General features: G+C 49.7%; 1 protein-coding gene and 1 pseudogene across 1 annotated transcript in view; both read left to right on the top strand.

The window, feature by feature from the left end:
* Positions 1-18,693, top strand: part of LOC121167192 (patr class I histocompatibility antigen, A-2 alpha chain-like) — a 185,892-nt gene that overhangs the window by 54,108 nt on the left and 113,091 nt on the right. The window lies entirely within an intron of this gene.
* Positions 13,434-13,811, top strand: LOC121167208 (annotated as a pseudogene).

Raw genomic sequence — 18,693 nt, 5'->3', positions numbered from 1 at the left:
AGAATAATAGGGGAAATCTGAAAGAATTTACAACACTGAATAAACAAGAGAATAAGCATTTAGGACAAGACATAAAGGGGAACACACATCAACAGGGAAGGGTTTTCATTTTGGGGCACTAGACAAATTCAGACAATCCCAGCTCTGATTCCCTCAGGCTTTTGGCTGCAGCAGATCAGACAGGAGCCCAGAATCCTTCCGGGGGGATCTGATAGGAGACGCTCCTGCTCCCTCAGAAACTGGGGAACATGAACTTCACATCTCTGAGAGGCAGACACATGAGAACATGTGCTTCAGCCCCTGTGTGAACCAGGTCTTCCCATTCACAACAGCTATAACAAGTGAAATGCCTTGGGGTGAGTTTAGCCAAGGATGTGAAAGATCTCGACAGTGAGTCACACAACTCCAATGAAAGAACATGAGACACAAACAATGGGGAAAATCTTCCAAGATTCTGAATGAGAAGAATTAATATGATCCAAATGTCCATGGTGCCCCAAGCAATTTACAGATTCAATGTGATCCCAATAAAAATACTAAGGTCATTGTTCACACAGAAACAAGAACAAACCAAATACCAGATTAGCAGGAGGAGAGAGACCAGAATAAATGAAAGTGAAATGAAGGGAAATGTGAAAGTAAACAAAAATATAGATTGGTTTTACAAAAGTAAATAAAATAGACAAATATTTAACCAGACTAACCAAAACCAAACCAAAAGCAAAAGCTTTGAGAAAAGCTCAGATAAGTAGAATCAGAAATGAAAATGGAGACATTACTGGTCCAGCACATTGGCTCAACTGGCTGATCCTCCACCCCCAAGCACCTCATCCCACATGGACACTGGTTCATGCTCCTGCTACTCACCCCCCCCCCAGTCCCTGCTTGTGCCTGGGAGAGCAGACAGGAACAGCCCAAAAGCCTGCAAACCTGCACCTGAGTTGGAGACTAGGAGGAAGCTCTTGGTTCCTGGCTCCACATCAGCTCAGCTACGGCCAGTACACCATTTGGTGAGGGAAGATACAGATCTCTTTTTTTCTTGTACAATCTGGCTTCCAAGAAGAATTTATAAAGCCTTAAAAGATAAAAGGAGGGCCTGGCACAGTAGTCTGGTAGCTAAAGTCCTCACCTTGCAAACACCAGGATCCCATATGGGTGCCAGTTCTAATCCCAGGCGGCCCTGATTCCCATCCAGCTCCCTGTGTGTGACCTGGGAAAGCAGTAGAGAATGGCCCAAAGCCTTGGGACCCTATACCCACATGGAGACACAGAAGAAGCTCCTGGCTCCTGGCTTCAGATTGGCTCAGATCTGGAGTTGCTTCCACTTGGGGAGTGAACCAGCTGATAGAAGATCTTTCTTTGTGTCTCTCTGTCTGTCTGTAAATCTCACTTTACAATAAAAATCAATAGATCTTAAAACAAAAAGGGAAATGGTTCCTGGCTCCACATCAGCTGCTATGTCGTGGCTGCACATTACATTACTGCTATTCTAGCAAAACACAGATTCATAAGAAACTGCTGTGAGGGCCCCCAACTTGGGCACCGATTCAAATCCTAAAATTTAACAAATCCACTTCAATCAAGCTCCCTGCTGATGGCCTGGGGAAGCACCAGAAGATGGCTCAAGTACTTGTGTCATTCACTAAGGACATATCTTAGGCTCCTGGCTTAGCCTGGCCCAGCTCTGGTTGTTGCAGCCATTTATGAAGTGAAACAGTAGATGGAAGATCTTTATGTCCTGTGTCCTGCTCTCTCTGTAACTCTGCGTTTCTGAAATGAAGCAAGCAAGGAAAGAAGGAAGGAAGAAAGGAGAAAAGGAAGGAAGAGAGACAAAGAAAAAGACATTACCATGAAAAGAAATATATACTAACAAATTCTATGTGTTAATCAAAAATAAAATGAGGGACAACTATTGGGCACCAACAGGTACATCAGCACTGTTAAAGCTGCATCCCACATTGCAGTGCTCAGCATCCAGTCCAGTGTCCTGCTAACGCACACCCTGGAGCAGCACATGGTCCTTCAAGCACTGGGCCACCCACAGGGGAGACCAAGATGGAGGGTTGGACTCAGAATTCAGAGAGGTCCAGCACTGGCTACTGCATGTGGGGAGTGAACCAGCAGATAGAGGATCTCCCTCCATTTGCCTATCTCTGTCTGTCTTTTTTCCCTCCCTCTCTCTCTTTCTCTCTCTCTCTAAATTCCCATGGTAGAAGATTAATTCATTTAGGATAAAAATAAAACCTTAAAATAAAACAACGATTAACCAAGGGGGGAAAATTCTCAGAATCAAATTTCTTTGATTTTTTAATCCATAAAACTGCACAACGGAGACATACTTAATTGAAAAAATTAGTTTCTACATTTGCTAAGAGAGCATGAGGGTTATTTTCTGACCCACCTATCAACCCCAGCCCCATGCCCCCAGCTTTCAGGCAGCCACAGGGCCAGTAGCTAACATTCCAGACACCACTTCCTGATGCCAGAGGAGGTCAATGGAATTTGCTCCCCTGGAATTGTGGCTGAGCTCACACATGAGCGCCATGGTAAGATCCACTCAGCAGCTGCTCTTTGCTTCACTACCTTCATTCTTGGTCAGGGCTGCACTCATCTCCATGACAATGCTGGTCACAGCATCTAAACACCTGCACTCCTCACAGATGGCTGGGACAAAGGACAACAGATGGGCAAGCAGCAGACAGACTGCCCAGGCTGGGAAGGAGTGAACAGAGGGATAAGGCTTGGAGAGCTCCCACCTTCACTGAGGAACCTAGGAGCCCACAGGCTCCCCAGGGACAAATGATCACTCCAAACCTGGGGACCTGGGGCTGCAACCACTGGCTGAGCTTGAGGCTCTGTCTGTTACAAGAAACTGATCCAGTGCCAAGTCAGCATAAAGAGCACACATCTGGGGATGAAGGAAAGAGAAAGGTTTTCAGACATCAGCAAGCTCCTCAAAATGAGGCCATTGCAGGATGTGGGGCACAGCTAAGGCTGATCTGAAAGCAGCAAAGGTTGTGTAAGAGATGGGAACCTGTCCCAAGAGAAGGCATTTGGTGCAGCTGCTTAAGCTCCTGCATGTGAAGCCAACATCCCAGAGCAGAGAGCTGGTTCACATTCTGGCTGCTCTGCTTTTGATCCAGCTCCTTGCTGCAGTGCCTGGGAAAGCAGCAGAAGACAGCCCAAGTGCTTGGGCACCTGACAGCTAAGTGGGAGACCTGGTTGGAGTTCTGAGTTCCTGGATTCAGTTATTCAGTTTGGACCAGCCCCAGCTTTTATATCCATTTGGGGACTGAACAGTGGATGGAAGAACATTCTCTCTCTCTCTCTCTCTTTCTCTCACACACACACATCTACCCCTGTCTCTATCTGACTTTCCTTGTCTCTGTCACTCTTCTCTCAAATAACTTACAATGAGAAGCAGAACTGTAGCAGAATCACATGCATCTTTCTTTTCCCTTCCTCCCATGGTGACACCCGAGCCTGTGACTAACCAGAGTGTCTGTTCACACAGATCACCCACACTCACTGGCAGTTCAGACAGCCTGAAAGAGTGCCTGAGTTTGCACAGTCCACACCTACACAGTCAACATGCCCAAAGCGGGGAATCCTGACCCAGAAGGTGAAGGTGCAGGTGACTAAGGTCAGCACAGCATGGGCTGCAGGCTGAGTGGGCTTCCTGCTGATGACAGACACCGGGAGCTGTTAACACAATGCAGCACACACTGGCTGAGACAGACATTTAGGGGCTCTCAGAAAGACACTGAGTGTGAGACAGGGAGCCAAGGCTAAGGTCAGCTCAGGTGTTGGGAGTGTTGGCCACTGGGCAGGCAGAAACTGAGAAGACACAAAGGGTACTGCTCGCCTTGAGAAGCTTTATTTATTTATTTATTTATTTATTTATTTATTTATTTATTTTGCTTGAATGTTAGAGAGGGAAGAGGCAGTTAGAGATCTCACACCTATTGGCTCACTCCCCAGCTGGTTAAAAAGCCAAAGCCAGGCCAGGCTACAGCAGGATCTACCAACTTCTTGCAATCTTCTTAATGGCTGCCGGGTCAGGCCAGCTTCTGCTGCTCTTCCAGGCACAAGGGCAGGGAGCTCACTGAGATGTGGAGCACACAGGCCTCTGTTCAATGGCCACATGGGACACTGGCATTGCTGGCAGCAGCTTTCCATGTTACACCACAATGCCAGCCTCTCATAAGAAAGCTTCAAAAATAATTAACTATTTCAACTATCAGTACTTGTAAGTTTGAATCAAATAAAGGAAAACCTCCAAGCATGCTAAGGTTTATGGCTGAAGACAAATGAGCACTAAGATGATAGTTGAGGGTCAATCAAACTCAGGGTCTCAAAGCATCCAACATGCCTGCAGCAATGTGAGAGAGACAGCAGCGCTGAGCAAAACACAACAGCATGTACCAGCAGGTGCACCTTGCATGGTGCCTGAATGAACTCTCTCCCCCACCTCCTTCCTGGACCCCAGGACCCTAGACAGACCTCCAAGTGTCCCTTGTACTCTCCTGGTCACAGGCAGAACTTGGTTCACTCCTGCTGCAGACAGAGCTCCCAGCCCAGCTCAGGCTGCATCACAGGGAACCCTGGAGCTCTCTGCCACTGCTGCCTGGCCTGGGCTGGACCTGTCCCAAGGAGCAGCCAGGACCAGGAGGCGGCAAGGACAGAGACCCCTCCCAGCCACACAGAATGCACCAGGGGAGGCAGCTGCTGGGCTGCTCCCTGTGTCCACCATATTCATTCCTCACTCACTCAGTCCTGCCTCCCCACCAGCGCCCCGCCCAGGAGCACTCACCCTCACACAGCTCTTCTCAGGACAGGCATCCCTGCCATGCCAGCCTGAAACACACCCAGAAGATTCTGCAGCAGGGCAGCCCCTCCTGCTCTGCTGGACACGGTGGTCCCTGTCCCTGCACAGACTCCCTCCCCTGGTCACCAAGGTAATAGAGCCCTGCCTCCGCTCCATCCTCACCTCTGCTCCCCCAGACTCAACAGTGAGATGCCTGCCAACATGTACATTTCCCCTGCATACACTCAGCTACACACACATCACAGATAACCCACATGGCATTCCTGCACTCACTCACAAATGTCAATTCTTTAATCTGTACTGATACATGGAGAAATGTAATTTATTCCATTTTGTTGTTTTAATTTCTTTATTTTGGCTTTATAGTGACATCTACATTGCAAAAAGAATCTTAATTCACAAGGCTGGTACATGTTATTTTTTAAAGATTTTTGTATAAACATTTATTTTATATGTAAAGGAAAATTTGCTACCAGACAAGGACACATGGAGGGATTCTCCCACTCACTGGTTCACTCACCAAGCAGCCACAATGACCAGTATTGAGCATAGCTGAAGCCAGGAGCCTGAAATTCTTCAGGGTCTCCAATGTGGGTGCAGGGCACAAGGACGTGGGCCATCCTCTGCTGCTTCCCCAGACCATGACAAGGAACCGGATTGGAAATGGTGTAGCAGCAGGAATAAAAATCAGTGTCAATATGGAGTCCTGGGATTGCAGTCAACAGCTTTACCCAAAGTAACACAATGACTTCACCATTGCTTTCCAATTATGAGATAAGGAAATAGAAGTGTTCAGGATGTTGTTAGTGAGACTTCAGCATGGGGGAACTCACTCAGATCCCTCTCTGCAGATGGTAGGCTGCCTCAGTGGAACCAGGGGGCTCAGGAATAAACAGCATAGCCTGCCGGCTTGGATTTCTCTTGGCATGGTCTGATGGCGCCACCTGCTGGTCATCTGGGACAGACACGCTCACAAGTACCTGGGGAAAGAACCAATGTTCCAGGGGGCTTCTTATCCCCTCAGGACCTCTCACTCTTCTCAAAACTCAGATCCAGCCCTTGTGGGGAGCATGCTGATGCACCATGAGCACTCCTATCACCCCCTTTCTCAGCCATGGCTCCTCCACCACACCTCAATCCACATGAAACCCTGACATTTTGTCACAGAGCAAGGGAGCAGAGGGCCTCAGGGTGGAGGACCAGTTCCAAGAGCAGCCCTTATACGTCCACAGGGCTCAGCCCTGACCTCTAGGCTCACACAGAGTCGAAATTACTCCTTCTTCTGGGACCCCACTTGCCTTGCATGAGCCATGCCTCTCTTGCTGCCTCACCCCACACTGCACTCAGCCTCCTCTCCCTCCCAAGCCCTGAGCCAGCCCCTCCTACCTGCACAGCACACCAGGAGGCCAGAGGCACAGATGGCCAGAGCAGCAACCCTGGACAGCCAGAGCTGGCCCTACCCAAGGAGCTTGTGGGCCCTTGCCCTGCCCAGGTCCCAGACCGCAAGGTGCCCTCCTGTGCTTCAGCTGCTCCCACAGGCACTCATGGACCTGGGACTCTGCAGCCTCCCTGCCCCATCCTAGCACAAACACAGCCAGGCCACAGCCCTCAGTGCATCCTCTTCCAAGTGGCAACTCAGGGTTCTGAGACCCTGGCCCAAACCGTGCCTGCCTCTACCTGCCCTCCATGCCCTCAGCTGGTCTCTGCCATGGCCACCTTAATCAGAGGCACTTTCATGGACAGGGATCTGCATGTTGAGTTCATGATCCACTTTTTCTCCTCCAAGTCATGTTCCCTGAGAGGAGGACTTGTAAAGATTATCAGCACTAGAGCAGGTATCCTGAGCCATTCCCCCACCCTGCACACACTGCCACCAAAGACTAGAAGGGACACGTCCTCCATGGGAGAGGCCATGGAGAGGACAGGAGCCACCTCACACCTGGCCTACCCTGCCAGGGTGTCATCTGGACAGGGTCTCCTGGCTGTGACACAGGGATCATGTCCTCCCATGGTGCCCAGGCCACATGGCTGCCTGACCATGAAGCTGGGTCACAGATGAGAGTGTAAGGGACAGACCAAGCTGCAGGAAATGTCCCACACAGAGCTCCAGCCCCATGGCCCTGACCTGCACCCAGGCTGTGCCCCAGGCTGGGTCTGCACTGGCACACACACCACAGGAACTCAGCATCCCTCTTCCTCAGGCAGCTTCATATGGAAGCCATCATAAGGATTGCCCCTGATGCCAGCCCTGACCACCTAGAGGCCAGGAACAAGTCAGCCAGGCCCAGGATGATGGCCTAACAAGCAGATGGATGCAGGCATGCCCACAAAGATGCCACTGTCACTCTTTTCCATCAGCCTGACCCTCAGGGGCCCTGGCACCACCCTCACTTTGCCTGCACTGAGCCTGTGAGAAGAGACAGACTCCTGTTCCCTTAACAGAGACCTCAACTTCCATCCCCAGTCCCACGTGGGACCCTCCTCGCTGTGCAGGAGGGAGCACCAGGAGACCCACCTCCCAGACAGCTTTTCCACACTTCCTCAATGCCCAATCCCCACAGAGCTCCCCCTGGGCCTCTGGAGGTAACTTCCTGTGGCAGACAACCCAAGGGCGAATGACTCCACAGGAGCACCAACAGCAAGGGACCCAGAGAGCCAGGCACTCAGCCTGTGGGAAAACAAAGCCTCCCTGTGCACATGGGACCTGCTCACCCCATCCAGAGCTGCTTGGCGCATGGTGTGAGCACCTGCTGCCTGCCACAGCACCCCCGGAACAGCTGGAACTCTGCTCCCTGACAGGAGATCCCTGGTGGAAGCCCGCGCAGAGAAAGACCCCTTCCCATCAAGCAGGGCATCCTGGGGCAGCAGGCACAGGGCCAGAGGCCGGGGAAGCCAGGGCAGTGTTTATAGATAGCAATCACTGGCCCAGCACATCAGCTCAAGTTCTTAGATGGTGTTGTTGCCATGGCCAGGGCAGAGTTGAGTGGGACAAAAAACAGGTCCCCTGCGCTTTGGGGAGTTGGGATTGGGCTCCTTCCCCCGCCCCGAAGAATCAGGACTTTGGCCAAGTGCTGGCACAGGCTCACACCCCAGTGGTGACCTTGAGCAGCTGAGTCCCTGAACCAACACAATATCACAAGTAGCACTCATGACACTGGCACAGCCCAGGCTTCCAGACCCAGCAGGAGCATTTGCCCGGAGCCATGCTGGTATCTGATCACACTAGGAAGAGGATGTATCGACCAAGTAGAGCACAGAGCTAGCCATGTTCCTGGTCAGGAATGTCCTGCTCTGGACGCCATGTGAGTCCCAGGGCTATGGGGTCCGCATGGCCAGACCATGAGCCTAGGCTGCCCATGCCTCATATGTCCTCAACCTCGACTCTGGGGAATAGGAGAGGAGAAATCTTCAAAGACCCAGGCATTTCACAGCCCTGGGTCCCCGACTCCTTCCTTCTTGGCCACAGAGAAGCTTCACACACAGAGGACCTCCCTTTGCCCCCCAAGACTCCCATCCGCCACCACCAGCAACACCAGAGAATACGACTGTCACCTAAGGGTTGCTCAACTGCACGAGAAATCAGGGGAAGGGAAAATGCAGCCAGAACTCCAAGGAAGACAGAGGTGCCATGTTTGTTGGGCAAGCACAGGAAAGACTCCCAACAGGCCTTGGGTCTGCAGGTTGAGGAGAAGGACCAGGAGGAAGAGGCCAGACTCCCCCAGATGCTGACTCTGTCAAACACACACACCTGCACAGTCCTCAGGGTAGCAAGTGTCCCTAAGAAGAGAGGAAAACTTCCTGGTGTCCACACCCAACTTCACAAAGACCCACACATGCCCAAGCTGCCATTCCACAGCCAAGGACAGTGCCCAAGAACCTAAAATCCTTCCTGCCCTACCCTGGTCCATGGCCCACCCCAGGGGGGACAGGAAGCTGAGGCCTGTTGGGCTCTCCCAGAAGCAGGGACTAAGAGAGAAAACAGAAAGCACATGCATGGCCTCTGCACCCAGCACACAGGGCCTGGACTCCACAAGGCCCTGCTCTGAGGGTCACCTGACAGTTATACTGGTGCGGGAGGAAGCTATCCTGGCACAGCTGAGCATCCAGGACTAGATCATCACTCACCCTCACCTCTCTGCAGGTACCTGGCTCTCGTCCCTACATCCCAGCAGGTTCTTCTGAACAAGGTGCATTTACCCAGCACCCTCCACTGAGTGATGCAGCCTCTCTCCCCCTCCTGTCCTGAGGGATGAAGCATGTGGTCCCTCATGGTCTCTGTGGGAAAGCCACCTTGTGCTAGAGGGGCCACTGCACACGCTGCATGCTAGGTTTCACTTAAATTCCAACACCCTTCATTTGCACTTTAGTTTGACCAAGGAACAAGCCAGAACCATCGGGAAGCAATGTCAGTGTGCCCTCAATTTTTGCCTGTTCCCCATTATGGCATAAATCCCCGAGGATTGTTACCCAATCATGTCTGGCAAATGGACGTGACACACACCCCAGAGTTTGGGACACTCAAGTATGTGCATGTTACTGTCAACACTTGCTCTGGATTTGTTCTAGCTACTCCTCAGACAGGCAAACAAGTCAGGCATGCTCTAGCCCATGGCAATGCATGTTTTTCCATCGTGGGAATGCCCAAAGTTATTAAAACTGATAACAGCCCGTGCTATACCAGCAGTAAGTTTTGTGATTTTGCTGCCTCCCACCATATACAACTAATTACAGGTATTCCTTATAATCCTCAAGGACAAGGTGCTGTAGAACGCACCCACTGCACTATTGCCGGAGTCCAGCTCCAGCTGAGTTCGGAACTCGCGAAGGTGCGTGGATGAGGCGCAAAGAGGAAAGAAAGAGACGGACCACTAGGATTTCATGATCATAATGGACAATGTGGGAAAGCTGTCCGCTTTATTTATACAAAATCAGTCAAAATCTGGCTCAGAGTTTTTACGTCATGAGCAAGTGGGTGTTTCTAAGGATAATTCTGCCATTAGTTTTACCTAGAAACAATAGAAGTTCCTGCTAACATTACCTAGAAGTTCCTGCTAGGATTCTTATCCTACAACTCAATCTTGTATCACAAAGGAAAGGAGAACTTAAAGATCAAGGAAAGAATGAAAGCCTAAATGCAGGTCCCTTGATTAGCAAAGGTTCAATGGGGACAGCCAAGACAATAGGAATGATAAAGGGCCCCATTTGCAAGACATTGACCTCCAAGCTCAGGCTGAGCAAAAGGTTAACCTCTCAGTAGCAAATGCCAGGATGGATTAGAATTCTTCCTCAGGGTGGTCCAGTGTCCATGCAAAAGAAGGTGGAGTTGCATTCAGGTGGTTGTAGAGACATCCGCCGGGTGGACCCTGCCGAACAGCGGGAAATTCCTTGCGGCCCTGCCTGCAATGGAACACTCTTCACCCCCTCATGTCCCCCACATCTACTGCACGGACCCCAGCACACTATTAAGGATTATCTTATTAAAATAAAATCGGGGAGTATAGCACTCCCTGAGATCATTTGAGCACTGTATTATTTATTTAAAATTTCAAACATTGGATGCTGAAAAATGGTCAGCTGCAGATCGTCATTGGAATCTGTCTCAGGAGCAGAAGGGTTACATGATGTGGAAGGATCCCTTGACTGGTCAGTGACAAGGCCCAGATCCCATCCTCATATGGGGGCAAGAATTGGCTTGTGTTTTTCCAGAAAATGAAAATGGCCCACGGTGGATTCATGAGAGGCTTGTCCGGCAAGCTCCTGCTGCTGATCTTGTGAAAGCTCGGGTACTGGCCATGGTGTTGGCATTTGAGTCGAAAGATTGACGGGACAAGCAAGTATATTAGGCCTTTGTTAAGCACCCCTCCTTTTTGTCCTCTTCCTAGGAGCACCAAGGTCCCAATATTTTCCTCCTTTTCTAAGTGGCAGCTTTGTGCGGAATGCGGATGCACTTGCATGACCCCACTTGTCCCTTATTCAGGAAGGCAATTATTCCTATGGAAATTATTAGTTCAGTCACTCCTCTGGATTTGAGAACTCACTCGCTCACATGGGTGAGCCTTAGCTCCTTGAATTTTAAACCCATGTCTGCCTGTGTTAACCCACCGTTTTTCTCTCTTACATACAGAAAACATCTCTGAAGTGAATTGCACTGAGGTCAGCTGCACCCTAACAGCATGTTGGAATGGCAATGGCGATACTGCTGTTGTCATGCAGCTGCCTGGAATCCTGCCTGTGCCTGTCGGGACTGATGGAGAGGCCTCTGTTGGCCTGATAAGGTGTAAAAGAGACTTTGGCATAACATCGACCATCATAGCCAGCATTGCTGTGGCCTCAGCAGCCACTGCCATAGCAGCAGCGACCCTAGGACACCCTAAAGCTACTGCTGAGACCATGAACAAGCTTGCGGAACTGACTGCCTGAGCTATGGAACAACAGAACTCTATTGATGAACATGTGCAGGTGGGCATGCTTATGTTGTAACAGCAGGTTGATTTGTTGGCAGAGGAGCAGCAGACGCTGTGGGATGTGGTCAGGGCCTCTTGTTCCCCATCATATGTCTTTATGTTTGTAACACCTGTGTGAGTGCAAAATGTTTCCCAAGCCTGGGAACTGCTGTCTGCTCATTGCTACCAAGCTAAAGATACTCCTAGCCATGGAACAGGGTTACCAGCCTCCCCAAGTATGGTTTGTGCAGCTGCAGCAGGCAACGCATTGAATGGCAGCCAGTGACGGGTAAGATGGACTGGGCACTGACCAACCTAAGACAGGGGCTCTGTCATGCTACAGAGATTCCCGATGGGGGGTAAGGCTGATGACCTGAGAGTCCACAACCTAAGACATGTGCACTCACGTCTGCTTTAAAACAAAAAGGGGGACCTGTTGTGGGCTTGAGAGTTGATTAGTGCTAGTTAAGCTGAGCAGGAACAGGAACTGGGCTTATGGCTAAAACACTTAGTCTAATTGGCCTCCTCTGTACCAAATTTCCTGGCTAAAAAAGGACTTTGGGGAAGAGTATATAAGGAGAGGTGAAGGAGCAATAGAGACTTTGAAGAGGCTTCTACCATCATTAACATCCTGTTGGTGCTTCATCCCCAGACCTTCTCCCTGTCCAAGTTACTGGCTCTGCTGCTTGGAACAGACCTGCTCATTACTTTCCTTCATTACCTAATCCCCGTCAAGTACAAGTTCGAAGGACAGGCACATGCATTGTTTGCCAAGCATTCAGAATGGGGCCTGCACAAAAGAGACTCCCAAGAGTGTCTGATTTGTGAGTGAATTCCCACAGCAAACTGACAACACACACAGGCTGTTGTTGACATTTAGGGAATTTTAGCCCATTACAAATATCAGTTGGTAACTTAACAATAGATTGAAGTTGTAAAAGTTCACTGATAAAAAAAAACAGCTCACACTCCTGGCCAAAGTGGTGTTCTTCCCTTGGACACAGCTCCCCACCCTGCCACTCTCTCTCTCCTTCAGCTGCTCTCCTCTCTGCTGCCCAGCACTGCAGGACAACTGCAGGGAAACAACAGATTCTCCTTCCTGCTGGACAGGGTGAGTCTGTCCTCTTTCCCTGACCTGTTCGTAGCATCTGCCTGGGCACATGTCTTCATCAACCCAAACAGCCTGTGTGGAACACCTAGAGATTTATCAAGCACAGAAGCTTCAGGCTGGGAGCCAACCCAGCCCCTCCCACCCCAGGGTGAGCAGGGAGGACTGCAGGAAGCAGCACCTGCCTCTGCTGCTCACTCCCAGCCACCACATCCGGGACCCAGCCCCAAACAGCGACCTCATGCAGGAGACTAACGCTTACTTGATTCTTGATTTGTTCCAAAGAAATCACATCCTTGTGAAATACATTTTGTACAACGTCACATCCATAGCAGGGAAGGACACTGTCATTAGTAAACGATGTTGGGAGAACCAGAACCCAAAGGAGACACTGAGTGTGGAGCTGCACCCTCCCCCTGAGCACCTCCGTGTGAACTGAAGACATCAGTGACACATCTGCAGCTGGAACCTGGCAGAAGGATGTGGAGAGGGACACATTCTGGCAGGGACTGGGGCACAGACTTCCAAACCCAGAGGCAATGGGGGAAATAGAGCTTAGGGGCTGCATCCACATGAGCAGCTCCTGCAGCAGAGGAATCAAGGGACGGCCTCCAGAGAGCCAAGGGACAGCCTCCCCATGGGGAAAGTGTCTGCACATCCCACATCGGGCCAGAGGCTCATGGCCAAACATCCACAGGACTCAGCAACCAGAACTTCACTAATACAAGGACAAGGGGCTGGCTTGGATGTTCCTCAGAGTAGACACACGGATGGCCAAAAGATACACAAAAACTGCTCAGGGGTGGCACTGGGACACACTGTAATGTCCTGGGGGTGGCAGGTGATGACTCAAGCCTAGTGTCTATGTCTCCCACAGGAAGACCTGAATCAAGTTCATGGCTCCTGACTTTGGCCTAGCCCTGGTCCAGCTGCTGACAGCATGAGGGGGAATAACTAGAAAAAAGATGTCTCTCCTCTCTCCGTGTGTGTGCGTGTTGTGTACTATATATGTATGTATATGTATATTATATGTATCCCTGGTTTTCCTAATGAAATTTTAAGAAAAAATACTTGAAAGAAATGACACTGAGGGGACACCAGGACTCCAAGATGGCATCAGTCATGCCACTGAAGGAGAAGAAACTTATGGATGTCAAACTCACAGAGCTGCCGAGCTGGATACTGAGGCATCAGTGGAGCATTTCATAAAAGGCTATGACCAGCGTTATACCAAGTACATCAATGTAAAGAGGACAAACATCGCCAGCATGAACATGGTGCTGAAGACTACATGCTTTTCAGCCAGTGCCTTTCATACAAGGAACTCAAGCATGAATGGCAGCACAAGTACCACTGGAGAGGCCAATGTGGATGGCGCACCCTGTGTTCCTGACACAGGCCTTCCAGGCCCACCAGCCCTCTGTGAGGAACTCCATCGTCACTGAATCCTTTCATGCTGTAACAGATCTAACACCCAATTAAAGATGATGGGACAACAATCACGACATTGAGCTTGTTATAATCCCACTGTTGTGGCTCCACAGACCACCACTTTCAGAAACAAGGATGTCAGAACTGATTTGATACAGTTGATGTGGGGAAAGAAGCAACAGTTCCCCAGGTAAAAAATCAGACCTCAGAGATGTCCAATGACAGATCCAGATTCCACATTATAATATTTATTTCTAATATTCAAATGACAAAATAACCTACTAATCTGAAGAAGAGGAGAATAGCAATAAGCTCTCGACACATGCAGCTTGATGGATGTTTATCAAAAGATGAGAGATAAGGACCAGTGTTGTGCAGTTGTAAAGCCTCTGCCTGTGATGCTGGTATCCTATTCAGGTACTACCTGTCCCGGATCCTCTGCTTCTGATCCAGCTCACTGCTAACGCTCCTGGGAAGGGTGGGAGATGACACAGGTGCTTGGGCTGCTGCATCCATATGGGTACCCGGAGGAATTTCCTGGCCCCTGCACCTGGCTCCTTGCATCACACCCACCCTGTTCCTGCCATGCAGCTATTTGGGAAGTGAGCAAAAGATGAAACAATGTGTCTCTCTGCCCTTCCTCTCCTCTTCTCTCTCTTTGTCTCTCTCTCTCTTTTTCTCTCTCTCTCTGTCTTTCAAATAAACAAGTCTTAGTCAAAATGAATAATATCATTTGCAGCATAGTGGATAGAGCTGAAAGACACTTATGCTAAATGAAAGAAGTCAGACATGGGGAGACAGATGTTTCCTGTTCTCCCTTTTATGTGAACACTAAACAAGCAAACAGGAGCTAGAACTGTGGGGAAGCAGGCAGAGCTCCCAGGACTCATCTCATATGGGCATCACTTCGAATCCCGGCTGCTCCATTTCTCATTCAGCTTCCTGCTGTGTCATGGAAAGTAATGGAAGATGCCCAAGGGCTTGGATCCCTGTCACCCACGGGGGAGAGCTGGATGAAGGCTCAGGCTCCTGACTCTGGCCTGGTCAGTGTCAGCCTGTGCAGCTCTCACTCTCCCTGTGTAACTCTGCCTTTCCAATACAGAAATAAATCTTCAAAACATAAAGAGAAGATAATGTACTGAAAAGGACATGGAAATCATAATTGACCATATGGATCAGTACACACTGCACACATGCAATAAAATGCCACAGTGTCCAGAAACACATACAGTAATCATGCGTGTGTACATCAGGGTACTAAGCATGTAAGGTCCCAATTCTGAGTGTGAGGCTCTTCTAGCATGGATTCTGATTCAGGACGTTTCTCTCTCTTGCTCTCTCTCTCTCTGTCTCTCTCTCTCTCACACACACACACACACACACACTCTTGCACCAACTCTATAAAACCATCTGCCTTGGAACACACAGTCCTGAAGAAAAGACCCGAGGCCTCTTCCACCCACCAGACTCCAGTGGGCGCCACAGGGGAGCCCTGCCTGCCCAGCCCAGCCTCAGATGGGGCAGCCCTGGCTCTCAGCTCAACTGGAACAGTCTGAGCAGAAGCCTCAGTCAAACTCCCTGCTTCCTGATCTCAGAGACCAGGAGCCAGGCAGGCAGGTAGCAGAAGTTTGATCCGCTCCCTTTGGGATATCTCTACCCCACCTCAGAGCCCCATTTGCCTCCTGGCTGCTCCACTTAGGACCCAGCTTCCTGCTGGTGCCTCCTGGAAGGAGGCAGAGGAAGGCTTGGAGACCGGGACCCCTGCACCCACCAGGGAGGCCTGGGCCGGGTCCTGGGCACCTGACTCCTGCCTGGCCCAGCTCCAGCTGCTGTGGCATCTGGGAGAGGAATAACAGAAGTTGTATCAAGTACATGAAAATAAACACATGAACAGTTCTACATAAAATAGTGGAAGAAAATAAACATTTGTTTCTTTCTTGCTTCCAGGTACTAAATTATGGAAAATTTGTTATGTGCCGTAACGACTGAAACAGCTTCCAAAGAGCATGAATTATTGCAGTTTAGTGACTCTAATAGAAATAAACATGATCAACATGTCCGTTGGCTTCAAGATACAAGAATGGCCATGCTTCATCAGGATGCATTTCATCACTGTTCTACACTTGACTTTAGCCAAAGGGCAAAAAAGCAGTCATTGGGCCCGGCGCGGTGGCGCAAGTGGTTAAGTCCTCGCCTTGCACGCCCCGGGATCCCATATGGGCGCCGGTTCTAATCCCGGCAGCCCCGCTTCCCTTCCAGCTCCCTGCCTGTGGCCTGGGAAGGCAGTTGAGGACGGCCCAAAGCTTTGGGACCCTGCACCCGCGTGGGAGACCCGGAAGAGGCTCCTGGCTTCGGATCGGCATAGTATCGACCCGTTGCGGCTCACTTGGGGAGTGAATCATCGGATGGAAGATCTTCCTCTCTGTATCTCCTCTCTGTATATCCGCCTTTCCAATAAAAAATAATAAAAATAAATCTTTAAAAAAAAAAAAAAAGCAGTCATTACTATTCAAAAGACTCTATCTGACCTTCCATTTTCAACCTGAATTCATTTGAATGTCCAAGGAAGGGAAAGCCAGGCAGCCTGATCCTATAGTGGCCTGGGCAGTTGCACACAGCCCAGTATTCAATCAACTGCTGATGTAGATGCCACTGGGAAGGGATTTTAAAAATGAAATGAAGGTCTCCATCAGCTGGCCCTGAGACAGGGGTTACTCTGGGTTGGTCTGTCCCTTCTGGGGAGCCTTTCAAAGGACTGCGTTCTCCCTGTGTGCAGATACACATGGCTGTCACTCTCTCTCAGTAACAGCCATTCTGACAGGGCCAGGGGACATCTCCTTTGGTTTGCATTCCCCTGACAGCTGATCCTGTTAAGCATTTTCCATGTAGGGGTCGTTTCTAGTTCTTTCAAGAACTGCCTATTAGGTCTTTTGCCAATATCTTACCTTGACTGGCTGGTATGGTTTTGTTTGATCGGATTGGGCTTAGTCTGGTTTTTAACAAACGCAAGCAAGATATGAAGAAAGGGGAAATCGTATACAATGCTGTTGGAATCATAAATTAGGACAACCATGATGGAAAACAGTTTGGGGATTTTTCAAAATCTTTTAACAGCAGTTTCCACATGAACCAGCAATCGTACTCCTGGGCACACAACAAAAGACATGACTGATTGTGTCACAGTGGAAAGCTCCACAGCCTACAGCAGCACTGCTCACAATGGTCAAGATGTGAAATCAACTAAGATATCCATCGTCAGATGAAAGGATGGAGAAAATACAGTATGCACCACAATGCAATACTGTTCACCTATACAAAGAGTGATGCCTTGGTCAGGGAGCAGTGGCCTAGTGGATAAGTCTTCACCTTGAACACACCAGGATGCCATATGTGTGCCGGTTCTGTCCCAGCAGCCCAGCTTTCCATCCAACTCCCTGCTTATGGCCAGCAAAACCAGTCTAAGATGGCCACAAAGCTTTAAATTCTTTTTTTTTTTCTTTTAAGGATTTATTTATTTTTGGGCCCGGCGGTGTGGCCTAGCGGCTAAAATCCTCACCTTGAATGTGGGTGCTGGTTCTAATCCCGGCAGCTCCACTTCCCATCCAGCTCCCTGCTTGTGGCCAGGAAAAGCAGTCGAGGACAGCCCAAAGCCTTGGGACCCTGCACCCGCATGGGAGACCTGGAATGAAATTCCTGGTTCCCGGCTTCGGATTGGCGCATCACCAGACTGAAGATCTTCCTCTCTGTCTCTCCTCCTCTCTGTGTATTTAACTTTGTAATAAAAATAATAAATCTTTTTTGGGGGCGGGGAGATCCCAGCGTGTTCAAGGTGAGGACTTTAGCAACTACACCACATTGCCGGCCCAAAATCTTTGAATTCTGCACTCCTGTGGGAGACCTGAAAGAAGTTCCTGACTCCTGGCTTCAGAATGGTGCAGCTCTGCTGTTGTGGTCACTTAGGAAGTGAATCATCAGACAGAAACTCTTCCTCTCTGTCTCTATGCCGCTCTGTATGTCTGACTTTGTAATAAAAAATAAATAAATAAATAAATCTTTTTTAAAAAAAGGAGTGATAGTTGATGTCCTTTCATTTGTATCAACATGGCTGGAACTGAAGGACATCATGCTGAGTAAAATGAGCCACAAAATGAGACAAATACCGCATGTTCACCTTCATGTGGGAGCTGGAAATTTAAAAATAAACCTTGAATCTGTACACAGGAGTAGGGGAGTTAGAGGAATTGTGACCAAGTTAAAGAGAGGGACTCAGCTTGGGAGGGGTTCAGTGTAACACATGCCCCTCTCTCCAGCAAGCCCCTGACTCTGGAAGACCCTGGGGCAGAGAAGGTGGCACCCTGGGGCTGGGAGAAGCTTCCCCCTGCACCCTGACAGCTGACCCACAAACAGGACTCCAGGCCTCCACCTGCACGGAGCTGGACTCTGCCCTAAGCTCCAAGGAGGCTGGAGGAGGACTCCTACACCAAGACACCAACTCAGCTCTGTGAGAGCCTGCCCAGAGAGCACGGCCACCAGGCCTGGAGTCTGACATGAAATGAACAAGGAAGGAGTGTGGTTCTGAGTGACCAGGTGTGGCACCTGTGATGCAGGAATGGAAAGGGAGCAATACCTGGGTCCCAGTGTGCACCTGACACCCCAGGAAGTGTCATCCTTGCTGGAGGGATTCGTGAACTCTCGTGAACACTCCTCCCATTAGACAAAACCTTCTCCAATGTTTTCTGCACTATTTATTTTATGATTGTCACATGAGACAATTAGACCCCAATATAATCTTGTTCAGGTCTTTGAATTAATTGAGTACCTACGTCAGCAAAGATGACTCTGTGCTGGAGTTGCAGCTTTGACCAACAGCCTAAGTCTCTATG

Source organism: Ochotona curzoniae, unplaced genomic scaffold (genome assembly GCF_017591425.1).
Source record: "Ochotona curzoniae isolate NIBS_2020 unplaced genomic scaffold, NIBS_Ocur_1.0 patch345, whole genome shotgun sequence".
NCBI classification, from domain to species: Eukaryota; Metazoa; Chordata; class Mammalia; order Lagomorpha; family Ochotonidae; genus Ochotona; species Ochotona curzoniae.
The sequence above is the reverse complement of the archived record's forward strand: the minus strand, read 5'-3'. Positions and strand labels throughout refer to the sequence as shown.